Source organism: Anopheles gambiae, chromosome X (genome assembly GCF_943734735.2).
Source record: "Anopheles gambiae chromosome X, idAnoGambNW_F1_1, whole genome shotgun sequence".
Lineage (NCBI taxonomy): Eukaryota > Metazoa > Arthropoda > Insecta > Diptera > Culicidae > Anopheles > Anopheles gambiae.
This window is the reverse complement of record NC_064600.1, coordinates 21,102,584-21,119,626: the sequence shown is the minus strand read 5'-3', so window position 1 is coordinate 21,119,626 and position 17,043 is coordinate 21,102,584. Positions and strand designations below refer to the sequence as shown.

Here is a 17,043-nt window from a genome sequence, read left to right as displayed (position 1 = left end):
AGGGCGACGGGCTTGCTTGTCTCTTATTCAACCTGGCGCTAGAGAGAGCCATCCGTGACTCGAAGGTAGAGACTACGGGAACCATCTTCTATAAGTCAACCCAGATCCTGGCATACGCTGATGATATAGGCATCATTGGTCTGCGGCTCTCCTATGTAGCAGAAGCCTTCCAAAGGATCGAGCAGGCGGCAGGGAGCCTCGGATTGCAGATAAACGAGGCAAAGACCACACTGATGGTGGCAACATCAGCGGGCCTAGCAATAAATAATCGGAATCTATGTAGGCGTGACGTGCAGATAGGTGAACGCACTTTTGAAGTCGTCCCACAATTCACCTATCTTGAGTCAAAGGTCAGCAACGACAATAGCATGAAAGCTGAGTTGCGCGCAAGGATGCTGGCTGCCAACCGGTCATTCTACAGCCTGAAATATCAGTTCACCTCAAAAAACTTGTCGCGACGGACGAAGCTGGGACTATATAGTACCTATATAATACCGGTACTCACATACGCCTCTGAGACATGGACACTGTCCAAATCTGACGAAGCCCTCTTAGCCGCGTTCGAGAGGAAGATGCTCAGAAGGATACTTGGCCCCGTATGTGTGGAAGGACAATGGAGGAGCCGATATAATGACGAGCTATACGAGATGTACGGCGACCTCACTGTCGTACAGCGTATTAAGCTCGCCAGGCTCCGGTGGGCTGGCCATGTTGTACGCATGGAAATGGACGACCCAGCCCGTAACGTCTTTTTAGGCCGTCCACAAGGACAGAGGAGGCGTGATAGGCCCAAATTGAGGTGGCAAGATGGCGTGGAGGCGTCTACCATTAAGGCCGGGATAACGGACTGGCAGACGAAGGCGCGAGACCGTGAGCGGTTTCAGACACTTCTGAGGCAGGCCAAGACCGCAAAGTGGTTGTAGCGCCGGACAAGGAAGTAAAATATCTTAAAAAACATTAAATTTAATTAAAATGGTTACTTTTTCCACGTAGATCATACATATAATTATTTTCGTGTTGTTCGTCGAGCGTTTATTCACCAAAAGAGATCCTGACATTCGCTTCGCTCTGCACCTTGCCTGGCTTGCGTCGCCCCGGTTGATACGCCTTGAAGCTTAGGTTTACAGGTGGTGATCGAGGAGCTTAGCTGGGGTAACGCATCCCATAATTCCTCCGGGGGAAAAAGACGAGCGTCCTCGATCGTAACGTTGTCGGCGATGCTGTTTTGTTCTAGGCCGTGGAGAGCAGCAATCCAATACGGTTGCATGAATCGATTTTACGACTTGCATCCAGTGCTGCAAAATGTCATGAGTATCACGAGATTTTCACCAACGAAAACAATGAACATATCCGTGGTAGCTTGATGCTCATTGCTGATAGTCAATAAAAGTGTGCCATGACATGCTGAACACGACATGTGAATTCTTGAGTCCAACGCGATACTCTGACTGACAGGCTTAGCTTAATGCCGGTGCAAGCATAATCATGATTTTTTTCTGGCTGTGAACAGTGCTGCCAAATGCCACTGTTTCAATCATCAACACTCATGACTGAAACGAAGCTCAAATCAGATCACGTACACAACTGAGATAATCAGTGACTATACTGAAACAGTTGGAGAATCAATCACATGCTTGGTGTCTGATATGTCGCAGGGAATATATCTTGAGAAAACACAACTGCTTTATTCCTTAGTTCAGAATGGAATCGTCTTTATTCACTCAATGTGTACTCTGATCGAGTCTTGCAATGTTACTGCGTTATGCGTGTTACTATGCAACATCTCCCCCCTTAATTCACCAATACGGTTCAAACCTGGCTGGTGGCCTACGAATTCTTCGAGGTTTTTCCGCTTTCACGGGTTGAGCAGAAGATGCAGGCATCGGTGGAGTGGCTTGAATAGTAACTGTGGACGATGATGTTTGCCAATTTTCTCCTTCAATTTCTTCAGCGGATTCTTCATCAGCTGAATAATAATGTTCTTGTTCAGTCATTTCAATTGAGTTTTCAACTGCCTGTGGAGTTCCCAATTCAAATTCGTCAAAGAAAATAGTTAACAAATTTCCAGTGTTGTCAATTCAATTTCAATTTCCACACGATGTTTCCTCCTGTAGACGCTTCTTCAGTTGATTTGCATGTGAGCGAATAATTCGCTGGTTGTCTTCCAAAAACACGTTGTAATTCACTCTACCGACTCGTTCGACTATTGATGCCGGTTTCCACTCCCAGGAATTATTGCGGTGGACTTGGGCATAAACCGCTTCTCCAGGAGCGAAGAATTTTCTACCAGCTTCTGGCTTTTCATTTCGTGACCGTGAAACTGGAGGTAGTAATAATGACTGAACTGTTCGAATAGGCCGCTGAAACATCAATTCAGCTGGAGACTTATCTGGTGTAGGTGTGGTTCGATAAACTTGCAAAAAAGTCTGCAAAGCTTCATCTAAAGCCTCTCCTCCTGCTCGAATTTTTCGCAATGTACGCTTTAGTGTGTCCACGAAACGTTCTGCCAAACCGTTTGACTGCGGATGGTATGGTGCAGTACGGATGTGACAAATACCCAATTGTTTGCAAAATGCTTGGAATTCGAAGCTGGTGAACTGCGTACCATTATCAGAGACTATAGTTTCTGGAACACCAAACGTAGCGAATGATTGCGTTAAAAACTTGATAGTTGTCTTTGCTGTTGTAGTTTTGGTTGCATATACTTCTGGCCATTTTGTATATGGATCAACTACAACCAAAAAAATACACGCCATCTACAGGACCGGCATAGTCCACGTGTACCCGTGACCATGGCTTTTCCGGCACAGGCCAAAATTCAGGTGTTTCTTTGATTGGTGCTTTGCCAGCAGTGCAACATGAAGTACAACGCCGGACAAAGTTTTCGATATCGACATCCATTCCCGGCCAGAAAACGAAACTTCGAGAAATGGATTTCATTCGCACCATTCCAGGATGACCGCGATGGAATTGTTGCAGTACCTTTTTCCTGTAAATGTTTGGAACAACAACTCTGTTGTGAAACAAGATACATCCATCTACATGCGTTAACGATTCTTTTCGTGTGTAATACGAACGAATGTCTTGATTTTTGATTGACGACGCTTCGTTCGGCCAGCCTTCCCGGATGAATTTCAAAACAGCTTGCAGTGTTTTGTCCAATCTTGTTGCTTTTTGAATGTCAGCAAATGATACTGGTACTTGTTTCAATGATTCGTGCATGACGTTTTGAATATCCTCTTCAAGTGAAATCGAAGCTACAACGTAATCTTCCTCTGGTTGCTTGCAACGGTCGATTAGCCTTGATAGCATGTCAGCACACCCAAACTCGGTGGTTGAAACATATTCGATGGTAAAATCGTAGTTTAATAACATCAATGCCCACCGTTGGAGTCGGTTTGCTGTGTGCAAAGGAATTCCCTTTTTTTGAACCAAATATGGATAGTAAAGGCTTATGATCGGTTAAAAGAGTAAATTTCCGACCAAGTAAGTACTTATGAAATTTGGTTACCCCATAAGTAAGAGCAAGAGCTTCTTTTTCCGGTTGTCCGTAGCCTTGTTCTGCAGACGTTAATGTTCTTGAAGCATGTTGAATGGCTTTCAAATATCCGTTCGGGAATTTATGAAAAATAACTGCGCCAACGCCGGTGCTAGACGCATCTGCTGCAACGATGATAGGAAGATTCGGATCATAATGTGTCAACAGTAAGTCAGATTGCAGTACTTTCTTGAATTTTTCGAACGATGTCTGACAATCCGAATTCCACTTCCACTTCGTATCCTTCCTTAGCAATTGATCTAACGGGTGTCTGAGTTCATGCATGTTTCTCACAAATCGGCCGTAGAAATTCACAGCTCCTAAGAACGATCTTAATTCGGAAATGTTCGTTGGTGCTGGAATAGATGCGATGGTTTTCAGCTTCTCTGGGTCAGGACATATGCCGTTGCGATCTACCACATGCCCCAAATAGACAATTTCAGTTTGATAGAAATGACATTTTTCCAGCTTGACGTGGAAGCCACATTCTTTTAAACGCTGAAGAAATGTGTCTAATGATTGCTTGTGTGCCTCCCAAGTTTTACCGAAAATTATAGCATCATCTAGAAATGTTCTAACGCCAGGAATGTCAGCAATCATACCGTCAACTAGTCTTTGAAAAGCTCCAGGTGCTGATTTGACTCCCGGTGCGAGACGGTTGAACTGAAAAAGACCTCTATGTGTGTTGATCGTAAGAAGGTGTTTAGATTCGTCTTCTACTTCTACTTGTAGGTATGCATCGGACAAATCGACTATGCTGAATACAACACTTCCGTTCAACTGTGCAAAAATTTCTTCAGGAGTAGGTAGAGGATAATGATTTGACTCTAAAGCTTCGTTAAGCCCCGTCGAATAATCCGCACAAATTCGAACTTTACCATTAGGCTTGCGAATGGCTACTATCGGAGCAGCCCACTCTGAAAAGTCTATTGGTGTGATGATGCCTAGTGATTGTAGTCTTGATAGTTCCGCATCCACAAGAGCGATAGTATTGAATGGTACTGGTCGTTTTGGACAGAAAACTGGTTTTACATTGGGCTTCAGAAACAGTTTCACCTTCGTTTTTGTGCAATGTCCAAGCGAATCATTGAAAACTGTTGGATATTTCGATTGAAGCTGTACTATTCGATCCTTTGGACATGCTGATGAAACTTTCTTACACAGTACATCGAAGGGAGTTGCACATAGATTAAACCTATCTATCCAATCTATACCTATAACATTTAGGACTGGTGATGATGTAACAAAACAAACACATTTCTCTGTAATTGCATTAAGGATAACCTCGCATTCGAATTCACCGATAAGCTTGAGTTGTTCTCCCGATGCATTCGATGCTTCAATGGATGCTTGAGAAAGTTTCGGTTGACCCAAATGTTGCCATGTTGTTTTAGAAATAACTGTTATGTCACTTGCGGTGTCCAGTTGGAGTGATGTAGTTATGCCATTGATTATGATAGAGATAAATTTCCTTTTAGCAGTGTTTTTCGTGACATGATTAACGAAAATTCCCTGAGATTTCTTTTGATTTTGATTTTAATTCTTCTCACTCTTTTGATATGTGTTGTTGTTTGAAGATTTTGTTCTCATGGCTTTACAGTAACCTTCCTTGTGGCCTACATTTTTGCACACTTTGCAGAGATGATTGCAAAATTGCAATCCCGTACAAAATGCATTTTTCCACATTGCCAACAAGGAGTACGAGGGACAGTATTCGAATCTGATTTCGGTTGACGCTGATCTTTTGAATTGTCGAATCGGGAAGGCTGTGGCAAACGGTACGGTTTTTTCTCTGAAACTGCATGCACGGAATGCTTCGATCTTGATTGATTTTCGATCATCGTTGTATCCGCTTTCAGATTGATAAGCCGTTGAAATTCTGCCATTAGTGTTTGAATGTTCACTTTAGCCTCCGGCGTCACGTTTTCTATTCGAGATAGCAGTCTTGCTCTGATATCCGAGAATTCCGGAGCTTGCAGTCCGCAAATGAAAATTAGACATTTGAAATCGTCTAATTTCAAATTCTCGAACTCAGAATCCACGCATGCCTTATTCGCTCTTCCGCCGTAAGTGATGATATCTTCTAATGCAGATTTCACTATCCGCAAACACCGGTACCTTTTGTAGAACACCGAATATTGCTTTCCGAAGATTTTTGAGAATATTGACGGTTTCTTCAAACGAATTTTCATGCGGTTGCTTCGGAAGAATGTAATTCACATACCGGCTGTGAGCGGACGTTTCCAGCTTCGTCAGCAAAAGTCTCACTTTCGCCTCGTCATTCAAACTGCTGGCATCGTTTTGAAAAAGGTCTTTGAAACGTACATACCATTTTTCAAAAGTGATGTTGTTTTCTTCATCGTAACGAAACTCCTCGATGGTTTTCGATAAAGATTCAAGGATTTCGTCAGGACTTCTAGTTTTAAAAGCAGCCATCTGTTGAAGAAGTTGAGCCATTTGGTTGATAACGGTTTCAAGGTTTTCATTGTTCATCCTTGACGCTAATTCTCGTTAGCTTCAGAATCTCGTGAGCTTCGGGTTCCGGGTTCAGTAATAATCCTCGTCGCCAAAATGATATGTCGCAGGGAATATATCTTGAGAAAACACAACTGCTTTATTCCTTAGTTCAGAATGGAATCGTCTTTATTCACTCAATGTGTACTCTGATCGAGTCTTGCAATGTTACTGCGTTATGCGTGTTACTATGCAACAGTGAAATTTAGTTTAGCACCCAACTTTTGATCACTCACTTGGTCACGACATTGTTGTCGGCGTTAATCGCGACATTCTTGGAATATACTTGGCGAGTGGGCTCTAGCAACAAAATGAGCATGTTTCCCTCTATCTGTTTTGATTATCGGTCGGGTCAAACAGAGCGAGAAAACATGCTCATTTTGTTTATTGGAACCACTCGCACCCAATGCATATCTCCCGTGACCATCGCGATGATCACCGACTGAAAATGTCGCGACCAAGTGATTGAACACGAGTTGGTTGCACACAATGTCACCAAGCATGCGATGGTCGCACCAACTGTTTGAGGCTCGCCTCTGATCTTCGCAGTAGAGCTCGTGACGCTGAGATGATTTAGTTTCAACCAGAATTTGTCATGACTATGTCAGTGACATTTTGCAAAATTAATCACAGCAAAAAAGTCGTGATATAGTGACTGATCAAGCGATGGTCGCAAACATGTCATGAGCATGTATTAGTCACACCAATCGTTCTGAGTATCACCTCTGATTATCACAATTGAGTACGTGACGCTGATATGGATTTTGTTTCAGTCAGATTTTTTTATGACATTGATAGTGACATTTTGCAGCACTGCTTGCATCCGATTCTCCATGAACGGGATAGTGTTGGCTCAGTGGTGTCATTTCTTACGCATCGGACCGTTGTTTCCACTTTTAACAAATGTTATGATCTTTACGTATCTAATTATAATGACCGCATACCCTACTTATGATTTATAAAATTTGTCTTAGCTTATCCTTTCTAATTATAAAATTCGCTAAACCCTATTTATTTCTAGACGCAATATCCCTTCTTATAAAACGCATTCTTCTGTTTTTTCAAGCTCCGCATTTTGTTACTTTCGTGTTCTTCTTAGTTTATTTTTGCTTCTTTTAACGTTTCTACCTATTTTGATGCTTTTGTCGTTATTCTTAAGACAAATTGTTGCATGGAACCTTTGGTCTAGTTTTTTTTGAACTCCATTCTCTGTTTCGTTTTTTTCAGATTGCTTATTTCTTTACTGAAAATTTTCTGAGAAATTTCAACAACCTTCCTGCGATCCATTTCATTTGATTGTTTGAATAGAATTTCATTGGGTTTGTATCCAGTAAAATAATTTACAGTAATATTGTACAAGGATACAGCGATTTTTGTCATTTCTACTGTTCTTAGCTCAGGGAATTAGTGTTTGTTAGTATTAAAAACCTCGATGATTTTGCTGTGGGTTTTTTTCACCTGGCCATTAGACTCGAATTCTAATTCTATTCCCAATTGTTCCAAATATCCTTGTAATTGTAAGTTTCTAAAAGAACATTCATGAACGCATATGAGTTTCTTGGGAGTTCCAAAGGTCGAAATGTATTGTGCTAGACCACTTTGAATATCCACGGTATTTCTTGATTCTATTTTGATTACCTGTAAGTGTTTTGTAAATGCACACACAAAAGATAGGAAATAGTTTTTATCCATGCCAAAGATATCCATGTGTACCCTTTCTAGTGGAGCTTCTGTTATTGGTCTGGCAGAGATTTTTATGTTGTAAGAGCGTCTTTCATATTTGTGTTTTGCACAGATTTTACACATATTAACGTATTTACGAATTTTTTGCATCAATCTTGGGAAGTAATACTATATGATCTTTTCAGTTGATATTCTATCTCTTGAGCTCCTTTGTGCGCACGATCATGCTCTCGCTTAATTAATGCGTATTGATCTTCGTCTGTTGCTACATTTTTTACAATGTTTTGAGCGATAACAAAATGTGAAAGCGTTTCTACTGAATATTTTCTATTTGCGTTTTGGATGGTATTGAACAATTTTTCTGGGACGTGTATTGCGCTTTTTTGCCATCGTGAAATTTCCTAATGAATGATTCTATATCGCTGGGGCTATAAGAGCTTTTTGAAATTGTTATTCGTTTTTGATTGGGGAACGGTACGTCTTGAATAATTCCTTCTGGTTGTGTAATTTTAAATATTATTTAATTCCTAAAATAGTTTATTGGTCGCTCTGTTAAGTGAATTAAAAAATCTTGCGAGCTTTTAGCAGAACGTACTGTATCTGTATCAGAAGGATTAGGGGTAGTTGATTCTTCTGAAGAATCGATTTCATTATTATTTGTCTCAAGTTTTCTGCTAAGGGCATCTGCGACCAAATTGGTTTTACCTGTTTTATATTCGACATCGTAGTCGTAATTTTCTAATGCAAGACGCCATCGTAATATTTTGGATTTTTTAGAATTGTCTTTAATGAAAATTAGAGGCTTGTGATCGGTTACCAATTTAAATTTACAGCCAAACAAGTATGGTTTTAATTTTTCGACTGCCCAGTTAATGGCAAGAGCCTCTTTTTCTGTGGTTGAATAATTGACTTCAGCATGGTTAAGTGTTCTTGATGCGAATGCTACTGGGTGATCTTTTAAATTATGAATTTGAGATAAGACTGCGCCTAGAGCATAATTTGATGCATCATTTGTCAATACAAATGGTTTTGAAAAGTCAGGATAAATCAATACAGGATCCATGGTGAGAATTAATTTAGATTTTTCAAATGATTCAAATGATGTACTCGGGATCGGAAATATTAAACTTGATGTTTTGTTTCAGATATTTTGTCATTGGCCGTGTGATTTTACCGAAATCTTTAATAATTTTCCGATAATACCCAAGTAATCCTAGGTATTGGTTGATTTGTTTTTCGTTAGTTGGCAATTTCCAGTTAATTATTTCGATGATTTTGTTAGGATGTGGCTTAATGCCATTTCTGCTAACGATATGACCAAGGAATTTGCAATCTCTTTTTAAAAAATCACATTTATGGATTTGGATTTTTAAGTTTGCCTTTCCGAGCTTCTCTAATACGAGATGGAGATTTGAAATGTGATTTTTTAAGTTACTGCCAAATACTATCACATCATCGAGGTATACGTAGCATGTTTTCCCTATCAGATCACCGAGAATCGAGTTCATTACTCTTAGAAACGTCGAAGGCACATTTATTGACCCGAATGGCATTCGTAAAAACTCATAATGACCAGATTCGATACTACATGCAGTTTTTTCTTGTGATTCTGGGTCCATTTCTATTTGATGGAATCCGCTCTTCAGATCTAATGTTGAAAAATACTCTGTACAACCAAGATTATCGAGGATGTCTTCCACTTGTGGGATTGGGTAACTATTATCTATAGTAATGTCATTTAATTTTCTTTAATCTATTACGATTCGAAAGTTTTCTTTTCCCATCGAATCTTCCTTTTTAGGGACTACCCAAATAGGGGCATTTCATGAAGACTTAGAATGTGTGATAATATCGTTTTGAAGCATTTCCTGTATTTTTGTTTAACTATTGTTTAATGGACATGGGGATACCTATAGGTTTTAGTGTAAATTGTTCTATTGATTGTTGCTACTATTTTATGCTTAACTTCTGTTGTTGCCGAAAGACTTTCATTTTCTCTTGGTATTATTCCTTTATGTTTTTCAATTACGTCCAACAACATTTTTTGTTCTTCACTATTTAGGTGATCGATTCTCAATGAATTTTTCAAAAAAGAGCAATTATTCTTGATTAGGGTATTTAAGATTTGATACTCTTTTGACCCAGGTTTTACATGATATTTGTGGTAGCGAATGCTTTGATTCAGAAGTGTAAGTGTTCTTTCTTTGTAGTTTAAAACCGCATTAAGAGAGGAAAGCGTTTCGGTACCAATTAGCCCATCGAAAAACGGGTGAAATTTGTTTTCATAAAACTCGATAGATGGTAGATCGAGGAACTAACAGGAACTCACGTCCTTTCGTGTGCACTTCAACCTCACCGTACATATTTTTGCTTCTAGTGTTGGGGCATTTTTGAACGGTTTTGAGAATGCCTGGCCTCAACAGGTTTTTATTAGCTCCTGAATCTACAAGAATATTCAAAGACTGATTATTCGAACTATGGTATAGTTTCAAAAAGGGTAGAAAGTTGTGATTGCCTTTTGTTATTCCGCAGATCTCCGCAGAGCAGGCCACAAATTTTCATCAATTTCACTTTCATAAGTTTCGTGATTGTTGACGGACCTTTGCGTTAGCTTGCTTCTGGTTGTAGTAGTGTCCATTGGTTCGTCATGAACAACCTTACTTGCATGATAGGATTGTTTTTTATCTGTATGGGGTTTCTTGTAACGCTGATTGGATGTTAATTTATAAGTATTATTAGTTGGTTTGTCGTTTTTCTCTATGACTTTCCCAAAGTCTTTCTTTGTTTTTTATTCAGAAGGAACGGCTTTGGCCGTATTGCTTAATAACTTTCTTTGTTTTTAACATGCACAAAAATTTGCATACCTGTTCCACATTTTTCGGTTGTGCAGCTTGTACGTGACCATAATATTCTTCGCTTAGCCCGACTATAAAAGCGGCTAAAGCATCCACGTTTATGAAGCAGTTAATAGCTTCCCAATTGTTTCGATAAATTGGATTTTGCTTAGCAATGATTTTTATTTTATCTACCAAATCGTTGTTAATAGAATAATATTTGTGCATTGACATATTAGTCGACAGTTTCAATTGCCATAACTGTCTTTTGTAGGTTGAATATGCAGAAACCTTTTCGCCGAAAGTTTTTAATAGTATGCTTTTTACGGTTTCGAAATCATGTGGGCTGCCTTGTTGGCATAATACATCGTTTGTCCTACCTATGATTTTGTTACTAACCGCAATTTCGTACAAGTTGAAAATATCAACGGAAACAATTGCTCTAAAAACATTTAAAGTTGTTTCGACTTTAGCAATCCATCCCATTAATTGTTTTCTATTACCATCGAAAGACGGCAGCTCTTTTATTGGATCGGGAATAGTAAAAAAAATCGCTCGACTAGTGTGCGCGTGCACATGTGGTATCTCTTTAGACTCATCAGGGCATTGCTCTCTGTTGTTCCTTTCGCTTATCGCAGCCTCCAACGAGCCTTGACGTTCTGGTAGGTTTTGCAGGTAACCTTGCATGGCAGACAATTGCTCACAAATTTGTTCCATGCTATCCTCACGCAAGGTCAAAGAATCTAAAGACAGTTCAATGGTATTGGTTTTACTTGATTCGGAAGATATTGCATCCGTTTCGGAATCAGAATAACTGTTTCTAGCCTCCCACATGTAACACACAAACGCACACACAAACACTATACACTCTTTTCTTTTTATTTGAAATAGAGTGTTGGAAAAACAAAGTAAACCATTGCAAATACGACGGGTATAAAAGAAGCAGCTAGCTTCAGTGATGTAGTAGTTTAGTATAATAAACTGTAGAGACACATTTTAAACTCATTAGATTATGGGCTCTCCACGTCTCTAACTAGTGTGTCGCGGATATAAAAGGGATTCATTGAAGATAATTTTATTGTTCGTGGTCGTGTTCATTCCGGTCGATATTATCGAAGTACTCTGGAAAAATCAACATGGAGGAAGAACGAATGCAACGCGTGTATCTTTTTGATGGAACGAATTTTTCGAATTGGAGTTTTCGTATGGAATTATACCTGGAAGAATTGGGGTTACTCCATTGTATCGAAAAGACTCTGGAAGAAGAAGATTTTTTTCAAGAGAATCCGACGACAGTTATTGAAGCGCTAAATGAAGAAAAACGGCTAAAACGGAAGCAACAAGATGCGAAGTGTAAATCGGTTTTAATTCATAAAATAGAATATGTTGGAATATGTTCGAGGAAAAACATCTCCAAGAGCAATTTGGTTGACGTTAAAGGAAAATTTCGAGAAGAAAGGAGTTTCCGGAGTGTTTTACTTGCTGAAACAGCTATCTACGATGAAGTTCGATGAAAAGCGAACATTGCAAGAACATATTTTATCATTTGAAAAGCTCGTCAGGGAACTTGAATCGGCTAACATCAAGTTGGATAAGTCGGTATTAGTATTCTTTTTGCTACAATCGATGCCGAAATCATTTGAACATCTGATTACGGTATTGGAAACGTTGCCGGTTGAACAGTGCTCGATGGAATTTGTCAAAGCACGTTTGCTGAATGAAGCCGTTAAACGACAATTCAACGTGGAAACAGTCGAAACCAGCACAGCCTTTTCTGGAAGAGTTGGAAAACCTGGAAATACTGGAAGATTTGTTTTCAGATGTCATGCTTGCGGAAAACCTGGTCATAAGCGTATAAATTGTCCGGAAAACAAAGGAAATGAAAGACACGTAAAAGCGGAAAATCAGAAGAAGAAAAATACGGCACATTATGCGGAAAACCAAGACGACACGGCGTTTATAACTGGTGATGTGAATTTAGATGAAAAATTTCAATGGATACTCGATATTGGTGCATCGGAACATATGATTAACAACAAAAAGTATCTGCAGAATATTCGAAAACTGAATTCACCGATTGTGCCAAGTCGGGAATATCACTAACCAGTGATGTAATTGGAGATTTGAAGATATTTGCGAAAATTCAAAACGAGCAGTTGCCATATACAGTACACGATGTATTGTATGTACCTGGACTTTTTGCGAATTTGTTCTCCGTGAAACGAGTCGTTGAACGAGGAATGGAAGTAAAATTCAGCGAAAATGGTGCAAAAATCATGCGTGGATCTAAGGTTTTGTGCACTGCAAGTCGAAAAGGTCGTTTATATGAATTGGATATTTCAACACCAAATATCGAATCTGCCATGGTTACTCATTCTCAAGATTTGTTGACAATATGGCATCGTTGGTATGGTCATATTGGAAATACAGGTCTGGTGAAGCTCATCCAAGCTGAAATGGTTGAAGGAATCGACAACTGTGGAAATGTGAAACCGCACGCAGGAGTCTGTGAATCGTGTATGATGGGAAAACAAACAAGGCTACCATTTGAAACAGTTCCTCGACCTCGATCATCGCGACCATTGGAATTGATCCATTCCAATGTTTGTGGACCGTTCACACCAGCTTCCTGGGATGGTAAGAAGATGTTCGTTACCTTTATTGATGATTACACACATTTTACAGCAGTGTACGTGCTGAAATCAAAGGCGGAAGTTTTCGACGCTTTTGTTAAGTACACAGCGATGGCTACAGCTCACTTTGATCGTCGAATATCCCGAGTGAGATGCGATAATGGCCGTGAATATATCAACTCAAATTTTACTCATTTTTGTGAGGAAAAGGGCATTGTAATGGAACCAACCGTTCCATATACACCGCAGCAAAACGGAGTTGCTGAACGCATGAACAGAACGATTATGGAACGTGCACGAGCTATTTTGGACGATTCGAAATTCAAACGATCGATGTGGAATGAAGCGGTTTTGACGGCAGTACATCTGATCAATCGAAGTCCGTCCTCATCTTTAAGTATGAGCAAAACTCCATACGAATTGTGGTTCGGGCACAAGCCAAATGTGTCTCGTTTCAGAATATTCGGAAGCAAGGTATTTTGTCACATACCGAAAGAGAAGCGAACGAAGCTTGATGTCAAGAGTCAAGTAGGATTTCTTGTTGGCTACGGAATCAATGGCTATCGTGTGTGGGATCCTGTACATCGGAAGATTATCGTTGCTCGTGATGTTGTAATCGAAGAATAAATGTCGAATCGTCGTTTGGAAGAACCCACTTTTGACCAAGAAAGGATGCTACCAGAACATGATAGTGAAACAAATCGTAATATTGAATTTACTGTTCGACATCTGGAAGATTTTGGCGATTATTTGAACACATGATAATTTAATGAGGGCATTAAAAACGTGAAAAATACAAATATTGAAACTACGAATAGATCGGCTGATATTGTTGGAAATGCGGAAGAAACATGTCATGAAAACTCGAATGATACGCCTGATGTTATTGACAACACAGAACATAACGAAGTAGCAGTTCGTCGTAGTGAAAGGCTTTGAAAACCACCTGCGCGCTTTAGTGATTATGAAGCTAATGTCGCATTTGCACTGAACGCGGAAAATTACGTGGAAGATTTACCCGCTACGATTGATGCACTTCGGAAGCGTGACGATTGGCCTGAATGGAAACAAGCGATCAATGAGGAGATGCAAGCGCTCGAGAAAAATGAAATGAAAGTAGTATGGGATCTAGTAGAACTTCCTATTGGCGCGAGAGCAGTTCCTTGTAAATGGGTATTCAAAATCAAATACTCGGAGAATGGTACTGTGAACAGATACAAGGCGCGGCTCGTTGCTAAAGGATGTTCTCAACGTCAAGGATCTGACTATCAAGAAACGTATGCTCCAGTAGTCCGAATAACAACAGTGAGGACCCTACTAGCAGTAGCAGTACAGAAGAAGTTCTATCTTCATCAGATGGATGTGCGGACCGCCTTTCTGAACGGAAATCTTACAGAAACAGTATACATGCTACAACCACCAGGATTTGAGAGGGGGAAGAAGGTATGTAAACTGAACAAATCCTTGTATGGTTTAAAACAGGCGCCGCGGAGCTGGAATGAAATGTTCCACAATTATTTGTTGACACTAGAATTTGTACGGTCAGCATATGACAGTTGTTTGTACACTCGGAAATCTACGAAAGCTGAGATGTATCTAATCCTATACGTCGATGATATAGTTTTGGCATCAAACTCTTTTGAGGAAATTCGGTTGGTAAAGGAACAATTCAAAAGGAAATTCGAAATGGACGATATGCAAGAAATAAGCAACTTCCTTGGAATGAAAATTGATTACGACATGGCTCAAGGTACGTTAAAAATTAATCAATCAAAGTACGTGAAGGACTTATTAAAAAGATTTGGTATGGAAGATTGCAAACCATCGTTAGTGCCCCTAGAAACCAATTTGAAGTTAACACGCAACCATAACATGGAGGGAACAACACAGCATCCGTACCGTGAACTTGTAGGATTTTTAACCTATTTGATGATTGCGTCTCGTCCAGACATTAGTATTGCAGTTAATTATCTTAGTCGCTTTCAGAGTGGTGCAACAGATGAACACTGGACACATCTAAAACGTGTACTAAGGTATTTACAAGGCACAAAGGATTATTTCCTAGAATATCGACATAATCAAGAGGAGCCAATTGTAGGATTTGCTGATGCAGATTGGGGTAGCGACATGGAAAGTCGTCATTCCACAAGTGGCTACATATTTCAAATATTTGGAAACACTGTTCTATGGACCACAAGAAAACAAGGAACTATAGCATTGTCATCAACAGAAGCGGAATATGTTGCGTTAAGCCAATTATCCTGCGAAGCAATGTGATTAGAAAATCTGCTTACCGAATTTGGCGTGCATTTGAACAGTCCGTTAATTATATATGAAGACAACCAGTCGTGTATGTATATTGCCGAAGAGCCTCGCGAACAAAAACGGATGAAACATTTAGACATCAGATACAACTTCATACGAGAATGTATCCAGAACGGAAGAATCCAACTGAAGTATATTCCAAGCGAGAACCAACTTGCGGATATGTTTACGAAAGGGCTTTCTTTAGCAGTTTTTACGAAACATCGATTTGCGATAGGTCTAAGAGGGGGTGTTGGAAAAACAAAGTAGACCATTGCAAATACGACGGGTATAAAAGAAGCATTTAGCTTCAGTGATGTAATAGTTTAGTATAATAAACTGTAGAGACACATTTTAAACTCATTATAGAGCGGTAAGAAAAAAAATTTGCTCAAGGGTCGATGCCTCTGTCGTAGCTGTACTTTATTCTTACAAATACTAGTAAGAGTTAGTACTTACGAATGTCGTGCTGGGAAGCGTGTACCTGGAACACGTGGATTTCGTGAGAGGTCAAGGGACATCACAACTCACGCGACGGATTTTCCAAAATATCGCTGATGCCGTAGGCGGATTCCAAACGTAGCCTTTTTTACTCAGCTACTACCACTTAACACCAATCACTACTATTTTTGTTTAGTAAAAAAATCACCACTTAACATTAACTGGTTGGTTCCGAACGGCTGCGCCAATTATATTTGTATTGTTCGTCGAGCGTTCATTCACCAAAAGACGACGAGATCCTGACATTCGCTACGCTCTGCACCTCGCCTGGCTTGCGTCGCCCCGGTAGATACGCCTTGAAGCTTAGGTTTACAGGTGGTGATCGAGGAGCTTAGCTGGGGTAACGCATCCCATAATTATATTTGGTAAAAGTAAGGCTCAGCCCTCTAAGTTACGCTAGCGTTACGCGTAACGCCTGTTAATCACAAACCCAAGCAACATTTTTGAACGTTTGTTTTAACCGCCGTGGATGAGCAAATTAATAGATAATCATGTCTTATTATTGTTTACTTTTATATGATAATTAGAAAAGCTTTGTTGATAATTAGAAAAGTTGTCACAACTTCAAGAATTATAATTTTAACAATCTTATAAATAAAAGATGTAAATAATAAAAAAATGATGATTTATTTATTTACCCAGTTATTGATAAAGTAGTATAATGAAATACTTACAAGTATTTATTAACTTCATTAACCTCATTTTAAAAAGAGCCCTTGCATCTAAAGTAATTTTTATTCAAAATGGCCAGAAACATAGATTGAAAAGGTAATAGTTATATTTTATATATATATATAATTTAATAAAAAATATTTTAATATTTTATGTTTTCTAATCATAGAAAATGTTACTCCATTGAAAGCTTTTGGGGTGTTCATGAGCTTCCTTCTTTCAGACTTTTTATCATTAATCATAATGCAACAATGAAAAATATTAAACCTGTTATTTAATTGTTATTTAAAAATTAAATCTCCTTGAAATCGGTTCATCTTACAGCAATTAACTTTTTTTTCATCTCAATTTAAAATATTTTTTA

General features: G+C 39.3%; 1 protein-coding gene across 13 annotated transcripts in view; it reads right to left on the bottom strand.

Moving 5' to 3' along the window:
• The window catches only part of LOC4575976 (ubiquitin carboxyl-terminal hydrolase Usp2), a 218,138-nt gene that overhangs the window by 125,907 nt on the left and 75,188 nt on the right, over positions 1 to 17,043 (bottom strand). The window lies entirely within an intron of this gene.